Source organism: Ranitomeya variabilis, chromosome 1, assembly GCF_051348905.1.
Source record: "Ranitomeya variabilis isolate aRanVar5 chromosome 1, aRanVar5.hap1, whole genome shotgun sequence".
Lineage (NCBI taxonomy): Eukaryota > Metazoa > Chordata > Amphibia > Anura > Dendrobatidae > Ranitomeya > Ranitomeya variabilis.
The window spans coordinates 340,719,254-340,734,108 of NC_135232.1; positions in this window are offsets into that span (position 1 = coordinate 340,719,254).

Genomic DNA, 14,855 nt, shown 5'->3' on the forward strand with positions numbered 1-14,855 from the left:
CCGTATTCTGGACTGAGGACTCAGAGATCTCCAGTAAAGAGGTAAAGAGACTGCAACCTGGTGTCCTCGTTATTTACCGCGACCTGCACCCCACAACTGCACCACCAACATCTACACCTATCATTCACTGTGCGCCCCACGGCAGGGTCACGGACCGGGGTCTAGCCGCCGTGACAACCCCCAGAAGCAGAGACTCGTAGGCCCGGTACCGGGTACCCCTCGGCCCTGCGACAGTGGGGGCGCTACACAAACATCTTGAAGAACTAACCACAGATATTCTGTGGATATTGTGGATGTAGGTTTGTGCAATGTATTCTACATCAGAATAAAGACTGCAAACCCCAAACCCCAATCAGAAGAAAGACCCCAGACCCCTCCCTCCTTATGTACCTGTGTGCCTTGTTTTTTTTTGCTCATGTTTAATGTACTTGTCTATATTTGCCCCCTATTCACGTGTAAAGCGCCATGCAATAAATGGCGCTATATAAATGTATAATAATAAAATGCAATTACGAATTATATTCAGGATAAAACAGAACAAAGAGTCTCCACGGAGCTCTGAATTCAACATGGAGTCTGTCTATGATTACATGAAGAGACTAGAGGATTTGCACAAACCTACATCCACAAAATCCACAGAAGATCTGTGGTTAGCTCTCCAAGATGTTTGGAACAACTTCCCTTCTGAATTCATCCAAAAACTGTGTGCAAGTGTACCTAGAACTGATGTGTTGATGCTGTCTACTTGGCAAAGGATGGTCGCACCAAATATCGATTGATTGATAAAAATAAACTACTGAAACTTTTATGTTACAAAGCATTCTTACTTTACAGCATTTTGTTTCCACACATAATTAAAATTCACACCCTTACTGTATATGAGATTCTAAACATCACCTATTCACTTATTTCTTTAGAATAAGAATTTCCAGAATAAATATTGGCCATCCCATCCAGTATACCCTAGCACTGATACCCCCAAGCGTGACATCTGCTTTTCACCAGCATTTCAGTAAATAGATTCAGCTGCTGGTCTAAGGTCACTCTGTTAAATTTAACTTCCTATTGTTGACTTTGGCCATAGTAGAGTGAAGTTCTGTAAATCAGCTCGGCACACTTAATATTATTGTTAGTAATTCAATGCTGTCTCGATATGTCAGCGTAATAAATGCATGGATATTACACTATGGAAGGCCTGTAAATACAGTACAACAATCAGATGCCAGAATATATTAGTAGTTGGAATAGCTTGCAAGGTTAGAAGAAACTGTATATTCCAGATTGCTACAACTAACACTTAATATAGCAAAGTGTCACATTAAAGGGAACTTGGCAGAATGAAAGTGCAGTCCAATCTGTATGCATCTGTTTATAGAGCAGACTGATATATAGTTTGTGAGAAAAGACTCAGTATAACGGCAGAGACAGACTGCCGTATAACTCGTGTGAGGATCACATCGCACTGCACGCACTGGCCCGGCACCTCTCCTGACCTGAGCAAGACAGTATGATGTGTTTCTATGCAGCTGTCAAGCTCAGGTCAGGAGAGCCGACAGCCAGTATGAGGTTTACGATGAGATTCTCGCACGAGAAATACGGCAGTCTGTCTCTGCCCTAACCTGTGTTTTCAGCATTTAATCCACTGGTCTTTTCTGGGATGTTCAGTCCAGTGGGCAGTCCTATCAGTGATTGGCATCTTTCCTTATATAATAATGCAAAGGGAGAAGGCTGTCAGTCACTGATAGGACCGCCGACTGGACCAAAACCCCCAGAAAGAGCAGAGGGTTAAATAATGGAAATACAATACAAGATTTACTGAATCTTTTCTCATAAAAGTGTATGTAAATCTACTCAGCCTCCCTGGCTCTATAACGTGATGCCTGCAGATTGGACTGGACTTTCTTGGTGACTGGTTCCCTTTAAAGGGGTTTTTCCTTTTCAGCTTTTCTCAGACCATAGGCTTGTGAATATTGAAAATAACAAGTACAATAATACTATTCCCTGCTCAGGCCACCACCACTCAGGGTAATTGTTTTCAGGCTGCAGTGGTGACATCACAACTAGTGATGAGCGAATATACTCGTTACTTGAGATTTCCCGAACACGCTCGGGGGTCCTCCGAGTATTTTTTAGTGCTCGGAGATTTCGTTTTCCTCACCTCAGCTGAATGATTTACATCTGTTAGCCAGCTTCATTACATGTGGGGATTCCCTAGCAACCAGGCAACCCCCACATGTACTTATGCTGGCTAACAGATGTAAATCATTCAACTGCGGCGATGAAAACTAAATCTCCGAGCACTAAAAAATACTCAGTGGACCCCCGAGCATGCTCGAGAAATCTCGAGTAACGAGTATATTCTCTCATCATTAATCACAACTATAGCGCTGCAGCCAATCACTGGATTCACTGACTCGACATAAGCACAGTGATTTTACCTATTCGTAATCTGCAATTTAAATCCGTAAGATGGCAATTTATCTTTCAGGTATGCTGAGTTTTAGGCCATGTTCACGCTGTCAGTATTTGGTCGGTATTTTACCTCAGTATTTGTAAGCCAAAACCATGAGAGGAACAATCAGAGGAAAAGTATAATAGAAACATATGCACCACTTCTGTATTCATCATCCACTCCTGGTTTTGCCTTACAAATACTGATGTGAAATACTGACCAAATACTGAATGTGTGAACGTGGCCTTATATAAGATAATCCTCAAAGACGTTTTTAATGTGTTTCCACTGCAAAAATTAAAACTGCATGTAATCTACACATGATCTTTTGTCAAAGCCAAATGCCAGGAACTGTTGTAAACAAGGAAACTTTATTTAACCCCTTCCTGACATCAGACGTACTATCCCGTCGAGGTGGGGTGGGCCCGTATGACCGCCGACGGGATAGTACGTCATCACCGATCAGCGGCGCTCACGGGGGGAGCGCGGCCGATCGCGGCCGGGTGTCAGCTGCATATCGCAGCTGACATCCGGCACTATGTGCCAGGAGCGGTCACGGACCGCCCCCGGCACATTAACCCCCGGCACACCGCGATCAAACATGATCGCAGTGTACCGGCGGTATAGGGAAGCATCGCGCAGGGAGGGGGCTCCCTGCGGGCTTCCCTGAGACCCCCGGAGCAACGCGATGTGATCGCGTTGCTCTGAGGGTCTCCTACCTCCCTCCTCGCCGCAGGTCCCGGATCCAAGATGGCCGCGGCATCCGGGTCCTGCAGGGAGGGAGGTGGCTTACCGAGTGTCTGCTCAGGGCAGACACTTGGTAAGCCTGCAGCCCTGCACAGCAGATCGTCGATCTGGCAGAGTGCTGTGCACACTGCCAGATCAATGATCTGTGATGTCCCCCCCTGGGACAAAGTAAAAAAGTAAAAAAAAAATTTTTCCACATGTGTAAAAAAAAAAAAAAAAAAATTCCTAAATAAATAATAATAAAAAAATATATATTATTCCCATAAATACATTTCTTTATCTAAATAAAAAAAACAAAACAATAAAAGTACACATATTTAGTATCGCCGCGTCCGTAACGACCCAACCTATAAAACTGCCCCACTAGTTAACCCCTTCAGTAAACACCGTAAGAAAAAAAAAAAAAAAAAACGAGGCAAAAAACAACGCTTTATTACCATACCGCCGAACAAAAAGTGGAATAACACACGATCAAAAAGACTGATATAAATATCCATGGTACCGCTGAAAACGTCATCTTGTCCCGCAAAAAACAAGCCGCCATACAGCATCATCAGCAAAAAAATAAAAAAGTTATAGTCCTGAGAATAAAGCGATACCAAAATAATTATTTTTTCTATATTTTAGTTTTTATCGTATAAAAGCGCCAAAACATAAAAAAATGATATAAATGAGATATCGCTGTAATCGTACTGACCCGACGAATAAAACTGCTTTATCAATTTTACCAAACGCGGAACGGTATAAACGCCTCTCCCAAAAGAAATTCATGAATAGCAGGTTTTTGGTCATTCTGCCTCACAAAAATCGGAATAAAAAGCGATCAAAAACGGTCACGTGTCCGAAAATGTTACCAATAAAAACGTCAACTCGTCCCGCAAAAAACAAGACCTCACATGACTCTGTGGAGCAAAATGTGGAAAAATTATAGGTCTCAAAATGTGGAGACGCAAAAACTTTTTTGCTATAAAAAGCGTCGCTGGTTTCACACTTGCGTTTTTGTCTGCAGCGTTTTTTGCACAAAAAAACGCATGCGTTTTTTCCCTATATTTAACATTGAAAACGCATGCATTTTTTTTGTACGCGTTTGGTCGCGTTTTCAAACGCATGCGGTTTTTTTCTGCATGCGTTCATTTTCAGAAATACAACCTGCAGTATTTTCTTGCTTTTTTAAGCACATGCGTTTGTTTGCGTTAAAAACGCATGCATTTTTATCGAAAAAAAACAGAAAACACACTGAAAAGCCACCCACCACCATCAAGGTGATAAAGGGATCCAAACCCTAACCCTAACTCTACCCCTAACCTCACCCCTAACCGTTTAATGAATATTTTCTGACAGTCATAGTGCCACGTATTTCAGTGCCACGTATTTCAGTGCCACGTATTTCAGTGCCACGTATCACGTATTTCAGTGCCACGTGTTTCAGTGCCACGTATTTCAGTGCCACGTATCACGTATTTCAGTGCCACATATTTTAGTGCCACGTATTTCAGTGCCACGTATTTCAGTGCCACGTATTTCAGTGCCACGTATTTCAGTGCCACGTATCACGTATTTCAGTGCCACGTGTTTCAGTGCCACGTATTTAAGTGCCACGTATCACGTATTTCAGTGCCACGTATTTCAGTGCCACGTATTTCAGTGCCACGTATTTCAGTGCCACGTATTTCAGTGCCACGTATCACATATTTCAGTGCCACGTATTTAAGTGCCACGTATTTCAGTGCCACGTATTTCAGTGCCACGTATTTCAGTGCCACGTATTTCAGTGCCACGTATTTCAGTGCCACGTATCACGTATTTCAGTGCCACGTGTTTCAGTGCCACGTATTTAAGTGCCACGTATCACGTATTTCAGTGCCACGTATTTCAGTGCCACGTATTTCAGTGCCACGTATTTCAGTGCCACGTATTTCAGTGCCACGTATTTCAGTGCCACATATTTCAGTGCCACGTATTTCAGTGCCACGTATTTCAGTGCCACGTATTTCAGTCACGTTTAGGGTTAGGGTTAGGGGTAGGGTTAGGGTTAGGGTTAGGGCTAGGGTTGGAGGTAAAGTTAGGGTTAGGGTTTGGATTACATTTACGTTTGGATTAGGGTTGGGATTAGAATTATGGGTGTGTCAGGGCTAGGGGTGTGGTTAGGGTTACCGTTGGGATTAGGGTTAGGGGTGTGTTTGGGTTAGGGTTTCAGGTAGAATTGGGGAGTTTCCACTGTCCAGGCACATCAGGGGCTCTCCAAGCGCGACATGGCGTCCAATCTCAATTCCAGCCAATTCTGCGTTGAAAAAGTAAAACAGTGCTCCTTCCCTTCCGAGCTCTCCCGTGCGCCCAAAAAGGGGTTTACCCCAACATATGTATTATCAGCGTACTCGGGACAAATTGAACAACAACTTCTGGGGTCCAAGTTCTCTTGTTATCCTTAGGAAAATAAAAATTGGGGGGGCTAAAAATCATTTTTGTGGGAAAAAAAAAGATGTTTTATTTTCACGGCTCTGCGTTATAAACTGTAGTGAAACACTTGGGGGTTCAAAGTTCTCACAACACATTTAGATAAGTTCCTTGGGAGGTCTAGTTTCCAATATGGGGTCACTTGTGGGGGGTTTGTACTGTTTGGGTACATCAGGGGCTCTGCAAATGCAACGTGACGCCTGCAGACCAATCCATTTAAGGCTGCATTCCAAATGGCGCTCCTTCCCTTCCGAGCTCTGTCATGCACCCAAACAGTGGTTCCCCCCCACATATGGGGTATCAGCGTACTCAGGACAAATTGGACAACAACATTTGGGGTCTAATTTATCCTGTTACCCTTGTGAAAATACAAAACTGGGGGCTAAAAAATCATTTTTGTGAAAAAAAAAAAGAATTTTTATTTTCACGGCTTTGCGCTATAAACTTTAGTGAAACACTTGGGGGTTCAAAGTTCTCAAAACACATCTAGATAAGTTCCTTGGGAGGTCTAGTTTCCAATATGGGGTCACTTGTGGGGGGTTTGTACTGTTTGGGTACATCAGGGGCTCTGCAAATGCAACGTGACGGCTGCTGACCAATCCATTTAAGTCTGCATTCCAAATGGCGCTCCTTCCCTTCCGAGCTCTGTCATGCGCCCAAACAGTGGTTCCCCCCCCACATATGGGGTATCAGCGTACTCAGGACAAATTGGAAAACAAATTTTGGGGTCCAATTTATTCTGTTACCCTTGTAAAAATACAAAGCTGGGTGCTAAAAAATCATTTTTGAGAAAAAAAATAAAAATTATTTTCACGGCTCTGCGTTATAATCTGTAGTGAAACACTTGGGGGTTCAAAGCTCTCAAAACACATCTAGATAAGATCCTTAGGGGGTCTACTTTCCAAAATGGTGTCACTTGTAGGGAGTTTCAATGTTTAGGCACATCAGGGGCTCTCCAAACGCAACATGGCGTCCCATCTCAATTCCAGTCAATTTTGCATTGAAAAGTCAAATGGCGCTCCTTCCCTTCCAAGCTCTGCCATGCGCCCAAACAATGGTTTACACCCACATATGGGGTATCATCGTACTCAGGACAAATTGCACAACATTTTTTGGGGTCCAATTTCTTCTCTTACCCTTGGGAAAATAAAAAATTGGGGGCGAAAAGATCATTTTTGTGAAAAAATATGATTTTTTATTTTTACGGCTCTGCATTATAAACTTCTGTGAAGCACTTGGTGGGTCAAAGTGCTCACCACACATCAAGATAAGTTCCTTAGGGGGTCTACTTTCCAAAATGGTGTCACTTGTAGGGGGTTTCAGTGTTTAGGCACATCAGGGGCTCTCCAAACGCAACATGGCGTCCCATCTCAATTCCAGTCAATTTTGCATTGAAAAGTCAAATGGCGCTCCTTCCCTTCCAAGCTCTGCCATGCGCCCAAACAATGGTTTACACCCACATATGGGGTATCAGCGTACTCAGGACAAATTGGCCAACATTTTTTGGGGTCCAATTTCTTCTCTTACCCTTGGGAAAATAAAAAATTGGGGGCAAAAAGATCATTTTTGTGAAAAAATATGATTTTTTATTTTTACGGCTCTGCATTATAAACTTCTGTGAAGCACTTGGTGGGTCAAAGTGCTCACCACACATCTAGATAAGTTCCTTAGGGGGTCTACTTTCCAAAATGGTGTCACTTGTAGGGAGTTTCAATGTTTAGGCACATCAGGGGCTCTCCAAACGCAACATGGCGTCCCATCTCAATTCCAGTCAATTTTGCATTGAAAAGTCAAATGGCGCTCCTTCCCTTCCAAGCTCTGCCATGCGCCCAAACAATGGTTTACACCCACATATGGGGTATCAGCGTACTCAGGACAAATTGCACAACATTTTTTGGGGTCCAATTTCTTCTCTTACCCTTGGGAAAATAAAAAATTGGGGGCAAAAAGATCATTTTTGTGAAAAAATATGATTTTTTATTTTTACGGCTCTGCATTATAAACTTCTGTGAAGCACTTGGTGGGTCAAAGTGCTCACCACACATCTAGATAAGTTCCTTAGGGGGTCTACTTTCCAAAATGGTGTCACTTGTAGGGAGTTTCAATGTTTAGGCACATCAGGGGCTCTCCAAACGCAACATGGCGTCCCATCTCAATTCCAGTCAATTTTGCATTGAAAAGTCAAATGGCGCTCCTTCCCTTCCAAGCTCTGCCATGCGCCCAAACAATGGTTTACACCCACATATGGGGTATCATCGTACTCAGGACAAATTGCACAACATTTTTTGGGGTCCAATTTCTTCTCTTACCCTTGGGAAAATAAAAAATTGGGGGCGAAAAGATCATTTTTGTGAAAAAATATGATTTTTTATTTTTACGGCTCTGCATTATAAACTTCTGTGAAGCACTTGGTGGGTCAAAGTGCTCACCACACATCTAGATAAGTTCCTTAGGGGGTCTACTTTCCAAAATGGTGTCACTTGTAGGGGGTTTCAGTGTTTAGGCACATCAGGGGCTCTCCAAACGCAACATGGCGTCCCATCTCAATTCCAGTCAATTTTGCATTGAAAAGTCAAATGGCGCTCCTTTCCTTCCGAGCTCTGCCATACGCCCAAACAGTGGTTTACCCCCACATATGGGGTATCAGCGTACTCAGGACAAATTGTACAACCACTGTGGGGGTCCATTTTCTCCTGTTACCCTTGGTAAAATAAAACAAATTGGAGCTGAAATAAATTTTGTGTGAAAAAAAGTTAAATGTTCATTTTTATTTAAACATTCCAAAAATTCCTGTGAAACACCTGAAGGGTTAATAAACTTCTTGAATGTGGTTTTGAGCACCTTGAGGGGTGCAGTTTTTAGAATGGTGTCACACTTGAGTATTTTCTATCATATAGACCCCTCAAAATGACTTCAAATGAGATGTGGTCCCTAAAAAAAAATGGTGTTGTAAAAATGAGAAATTGCTGGTCAACTTTTAACCCTTATAACTCCGTCACAAAAAAAAATTTTGGTTCCAAAATTGTACTGATGTAAAGTAGACATGTGGGAAATGTTACTTATTAAGTATTTTGCGTGACATATGTCTGTGATTTAAGGGCATAAAAATTCAAAGTTGGAAAATTGCAAAATTTTCAAAATTTTCGCCAAATTTCCATTTTTTTCACAAATAAACGCAAGTTATATCGAATAAATTTTACCACTAACATGAAGTACAATATGTCACGAGAAAACAGTGTCAGAATCGCCAAGATCCGTCAAAGCGTTCCAGAGTTATAGCCTCATAAAGGGACAGTGGTCAGAATTGTAAAAATTGGCCCGGTCATTAACGTGCAAACCACCCTTGGGGGTGAAGGGGTTAAAACATGACATACCAAAAAAAACACAATGAAAGGAATGCAAGCAACATCAAAAACTCACTAAAAGCTCATCATGGGAATAAAAGTACTGACAGTAACTGAGGCTTAGGGCTCCTTCTAACTTGCAAGAAATACGTCCGAGTCTCGCAGGTTAAAACCCTGCTCTGCCGCCGGCACTCCAGAGCGGAGCGTGCAGCTCCATGTATTGCTGTGCGGCCACACGCTCCGCTCTGGATTGCCGGCGCCAGAGCAGGGTTTTAACCTGCGAGACTCGGACGTATTTCTCGCAAGTGAGAAGGAGCCCTTAGGTCATGTTCACACTTTCAGGAGAGGAACAATCAGAGGAAAAGTATAATAGAAACATATGCACCACTTCTGCATTTATCACACACTCCTGGTTTTGGTTTACAGATACTGAGGTAAAATACTGACCTAATACTGAACGTGTGAACATGGACTTAGACTGAATACAGTGAGTTAAATGTATATGACTTTTCATTAGATTTTCATATAACATTAAAAAAATTGGAAAAAAAAAGAGTCTGGGAGTCCAAGCCTCACATTATCCATGCAAATGGTGAAATCCAGCGAAAGATCTGAGTTTAGCATTATATCATCCTGGGCAAGTTATATAGATTTATTGGTGCTGATGTAACTTGTGTGGGTTGGTTTTATACCCTCAAAATCTAAGTAGTCATTTATGACATGTTCTTAAATATTTAATTGTAACACAAAATCCTAAAGCAAAGTATTTAGCAAATTTGCAGCCATCTTTTTAAGCGTATGTATACAATACTTCTGGTAAACTCCACTGAATGGTGCATTTAGCGATTTCTACAGCTATATGGCATAATGGTGCCATCTGCTGGTCACATCTAAAAAAAAATTATGAAGTCTGCTTTTCTCATGTCTATCCTACTGTATTATCCTATATGTAGCTTGTGATACATACATGCAAGGGGGGTTTTCTTTTCACACTTTCCAGTATACTGCTGTCCTAATTAGCAGATTTTTTTTTCATTAAAGAGTATGTCGTATACCTGACCTTCTCATTTGTACAAATGTTAGCAACCGCCCTTCTAACTGAACAGAAAATAATCTCATCATCTTCAGAATGTGAAAGAATATGCCTTGCCTACCTTTCTCTCCCAGACAATAGAATGGAACACTTAAGATCAGTCACCAATATTACATCAGTAAGTGTCCAACTATTTTCAGTCCCTTTAGGCTACATTCCCATGATGAGTATTTGATGTTGCAGATTTTCTGCACTATTTCTGCTCCTTTTAAGTAAATTAGGTCAACTGGTTTTTTTTTCATTGCATTTTTAGTGTTATTTTACATTCTATTTTATAGCGTTTTTGAGTCTATTAGAAAAATCTTCACATAAAACTCAGTGTACCTGCAAGAGAAATTGTCATGTTGTGGATTTGAAACAGGCACCACAGTTCTGTTTACGCAGTGTAGAAAAAAAGTACAGTAGGTGTAAGATTTTGGAGACTAACTCAGATGTGTGACTCTGTGTTCATGCCAACTGGAATCTACCACCTCATCATCATCCTCTGTGTTATCACATTTCTCGCACTTAGAGTCACCCTCCTCTTCTTCCTGCCTGGACAGCACAGTATAGTATGGTCTGCATGAGCCTCAGATATCTGCGTCTCATCAGGATCACCTCCCTGGGGGTTAATGTCTGGTGACAAGGGTCAGGATGCTGCTCAGACCTTAGTTCATCCTGCCCCGGATCCAAGCTAAAAAAAAAAATGTGGGCATTGGTGCAGATTTCCTCCTCTTTTGAGCTTTTGAGTTCACTTCTTATGCCCATGGCATAGAATGTTTGAACAGCTCTTCAGACTCACCCATCTGTGGTTCCCTACAGTCAGCTGGGCAGTTGGAGAGTTATGGCGTGGGGGGAAAACAAGGGTAATTTAAGTGCCACCTCTGTGGACTGTAGTGGGTGTGATGTTGAGGTGAAGGAAGATCAGGAGAGGCCACTAGAAGCTGCGCTTGCCATCCACTCAATCACATGGTCTTTGTGGGCCTCATCAACAAGGCATACCACTGTGCATCTGCCAAATAAAGGTAGTGGAGAAACCCGTCCAATAGCAGAAGTTGTCAGTTGTCTTTGTATAGGACGTGACGTTGTTGGTTCACTAGTGCTTTCACAAACATTACCACCTACCCAACATCCACCTTGAACACCAAGCCTAATCCCCCTTCCACCACGACCTCGCTTTTTCCCAGTCATGTTGCTCAGATAGTGTGGTAGGAGCACAGTATTAGCAACAAAAAAAAAATAGATTTTAAACTCTGCACCAGCTCTGCAAACAGCTGAATTTCAGCGGCAGTAAATGACAAGGTAAAATCGTGTTAGTCACAGAAAGAATAATTGTTTGAGTGTGGATGAGGCCTGTACGATGAAGATATGCCCCAAACAATTTTAAAATGAGCTCCCCCCTACTGTATGATGTTTGCAACAGAATAATTTTTGAGGGACCTGTGGATGAGGCCTGTATAACATAGACTAGATACTTCAAACAATTTCAAACTGAGATCTCCACTACTGTATGACATTAGTAACAAAAGAAAGAAGTGAGATCTCCCCTACTGCATGACGTTAGTAACCAAATACATTTTTTGGGCCTGTGGATGAGGACTATATAACAAAGGTTAGATACTACCAACAATTTCAAAGTGAGATGTTAGTAACTGAACAAATTTGTTTTAATGTGTGGATGAGGCCTATATAACCTAGAAGATATGCTCCAACAATTTTTAGCCTGCTGTATTATGTTAGTGAAAACAAAAAACATTTTTTTAATGTGCAACAGCTCTGCACACACAACAATTTCACTGCCACAAAATTACAATGTGGAGTATGGTGGGCTGTAACACATTTAGAAACAGAAATATTTTTTTGAATGTGCATAAGCTCTGCAGATTGCTTAATTTTACTGCCACAAAATTACAATGTGGGATATGGTGGGCTATATCATCTTTAGCAACAGAAAAAAATATATTTTGTAATGTGCATGAGCTCTGCAGACAGCTTCATTTCACTTTCACAAAATTACAACATGGGATATGGTGGGCTGTACCATGTTTAGCATCATAACTTTTTTGTTTTAATCTGCATGAACTATGCAGACAGTGGAATTTCACCGCCACTAAATAACAAGATGAGATATGGCATGCTGAATAATGGTAGCAACTGCCCCCAAAAAAAATTTTCATGGCCAACAGCTCAAATCACAGAACAATATCTCCACACCACTAAATGACAAGGTAACATATGCCTTGCTGTATCACATTTAGCAAGTGAAAAAATAAGATTTAGAATGATCTACTCGTGCATGGAGCACAAAGAAGCAATGCACAACACACTTGTATGAAATGTGCCCTGCTGGCTTTGTCTGTGGACCTCAGTAATGGCACAAAAAAATCTGCTGGATGGTCGATTTCACAGCCACACAGGACACTATCTAGCTAAACTATCTGACTAAGAAACAACCACCTAATGAACTACCTAAAATCTAGCAGCAAACAGTCCCAGCATCAGGAGCAGCCTCCCTGCACTGTTAAAGTGTCAAAATGGTGATAAAATAAGATGCATGCTCTTTATATGCAGAGGGACATGTGATTTCAGCGGCCAATGACACAAGCGGTTGTGTCAGGACATTGTGGATGTTTCCTGTGCCCTGATTGGCTAGCCGCAATGTGCACACATAAAGTTAGAAGAAAAAAAATTACAGTTTACAAGCACGCAGCTCCTCTGAGCTCAGCTAACCCCCTCCCCTCATCAAACATGTGCCCCACACTCATCATACATCACCAATATCGTAGACAAAGTGCTGAAAATACTTTACTGGCAACACAAATATTTTCCTGCACTTTTTACCGAATGTTCCAGATTTTTTCCGATTTTATAAAATTTTGCTCATGTTTCTGATCACAAATCTGAATTCATGCCGATTTTTTGTTTGGTGATCGTTTTTCGAACAAATTTGCTCATTGCTACCAAAGAGGTCCTATATCTACTGTGGCAAAGTCACTGGTAAAGTACTGGAGTGGAAATATGTGTCAGCATGCTTATTGGCGTCAGTGATGTGAAACCCAGAATATTTTCCTCCAGCACAGTACGTGTTGCCAGGATTGCCAGATTTTTGAGTTGCATAAATGGGCTGGATTTTATGTGGACATCCATAGAGTGGGTGAGAGGATGTTCACCTTATCTCCACCTGCAGAGCCGGACCACCGTGTGCTGACAGGACCTGTGCGATGTCACAGCCATGTGATCAGTCACATAGGGGAGGAGTCACATGGTTCTTAATAGCTGGGCTTCAGGGGCAGCCTTTGTTCAGCGAGGCTGGAGAGAGGATTCTCCAGTGGTTTGTGTCCTGAGGAAGAAAGACTGAACCTGTGGTGCTGCCGGGTGTGCAGCTCCCAGCAATGGTATGGACTGCGTACAGCATTTTTGCTTTCTTTGTTGTTTTGCTGTTTTGCCAGTGGGCTGTGTTTATTTTCCCAGCTTGGTTTATGCTGCCTTTAATAAACTAAGCATGTTCTTAAAGAGACAGTGTTCTGTTTCATCTTCTGTGTCCAGCCAAGTAAGCCGCTCTACCACACTAGCCAGACTGTACTTACATCTAGTGATGTGTCCAAAAGGATGTGTGGCCTGATCCAATGGCCCCTTCTAGCGTTTCACCCGAAGCTTCGTCATGGGATGTATCAAAACTGGAGCTATATGTGGGTATATATAGGTACAAGAAATAAAAGAAGGCCAATAAAACTTCAGAACATGATGGTATAAAGCACTACCAATAGGAGGCTATGTATCATGTATATTGTGGCCAATTGGCACACGTTTAAAATTGGCAGGACAATGTTGAACCAATGATAGATCTCCTTTCATTTCAATGAGTATTAACGATAAGTTAGTGCTAAGACCAGGGGGTTATAGTCATTATAGTCAATAAATGGCCAATGAAAGGCTGTTACATCATACTGGCATATAGTGGTACAAACGTCAATAAATGCTTATACCAATGTGGGGCGGGAACAGTGTCAGTAGGGGCATGTTTTAGGTGGCTATTTTTATACAGACCATGTGATAAAGTGTAAAAGACATTTGCAAGATAAAATCACCATGAATTAAACTTGTACTAAATAAATAGGCCAGAGGGGCTTGTCTTTGCTACACCCCATGTAGCAAGTGATCCAGATATCATGGCATTCAGCAATACTATTGATGAGCAGACCGTGAAATATATTTGTTTAAGGCTGCGGGAAGCTGCAGCGTCTCAAAGTAAGGTGTGAGACGCTGGTGAAAGAATGAGTTCATTATAGTGGGGACCATAGCGCTGGCGCATGCATGGTCCGCCGCCCAGCCGAAAGGGATCCCGCTCCACAGGGACAACAGATCGGAAGCATGCGACATCCACCTAGGAAACTGATTCTATGGCGATGCAAGCACCCTCTGACACTCCTGCTCAGACAAGGAACCAGATAGGGGTTTACCAAAACATGCGCACACGGAGTCCACTGGGATAATGAGACCTGGTGTATTAGCTACCCAGGGCATAATGAGCACAAGTAAACTATTTAGTCCACAGAAAAGGGGGTAAGTGCTTGGGATGCATATAAGCTCATTGAAAGTGCATAAATTAGCCAGAACCCTAAGATTGTATGTGTGCTAAATGTTCTACATTATATTCCCATGTATTAAAGCACAATGTGCTAACAAGAGAAACAATGATAAAATGAACACACCACAAACATCCATAAGTGTTGTGAACCATTTATATGTGGTATACGATAAATGGATATAAGAGTGTACAAGAGAT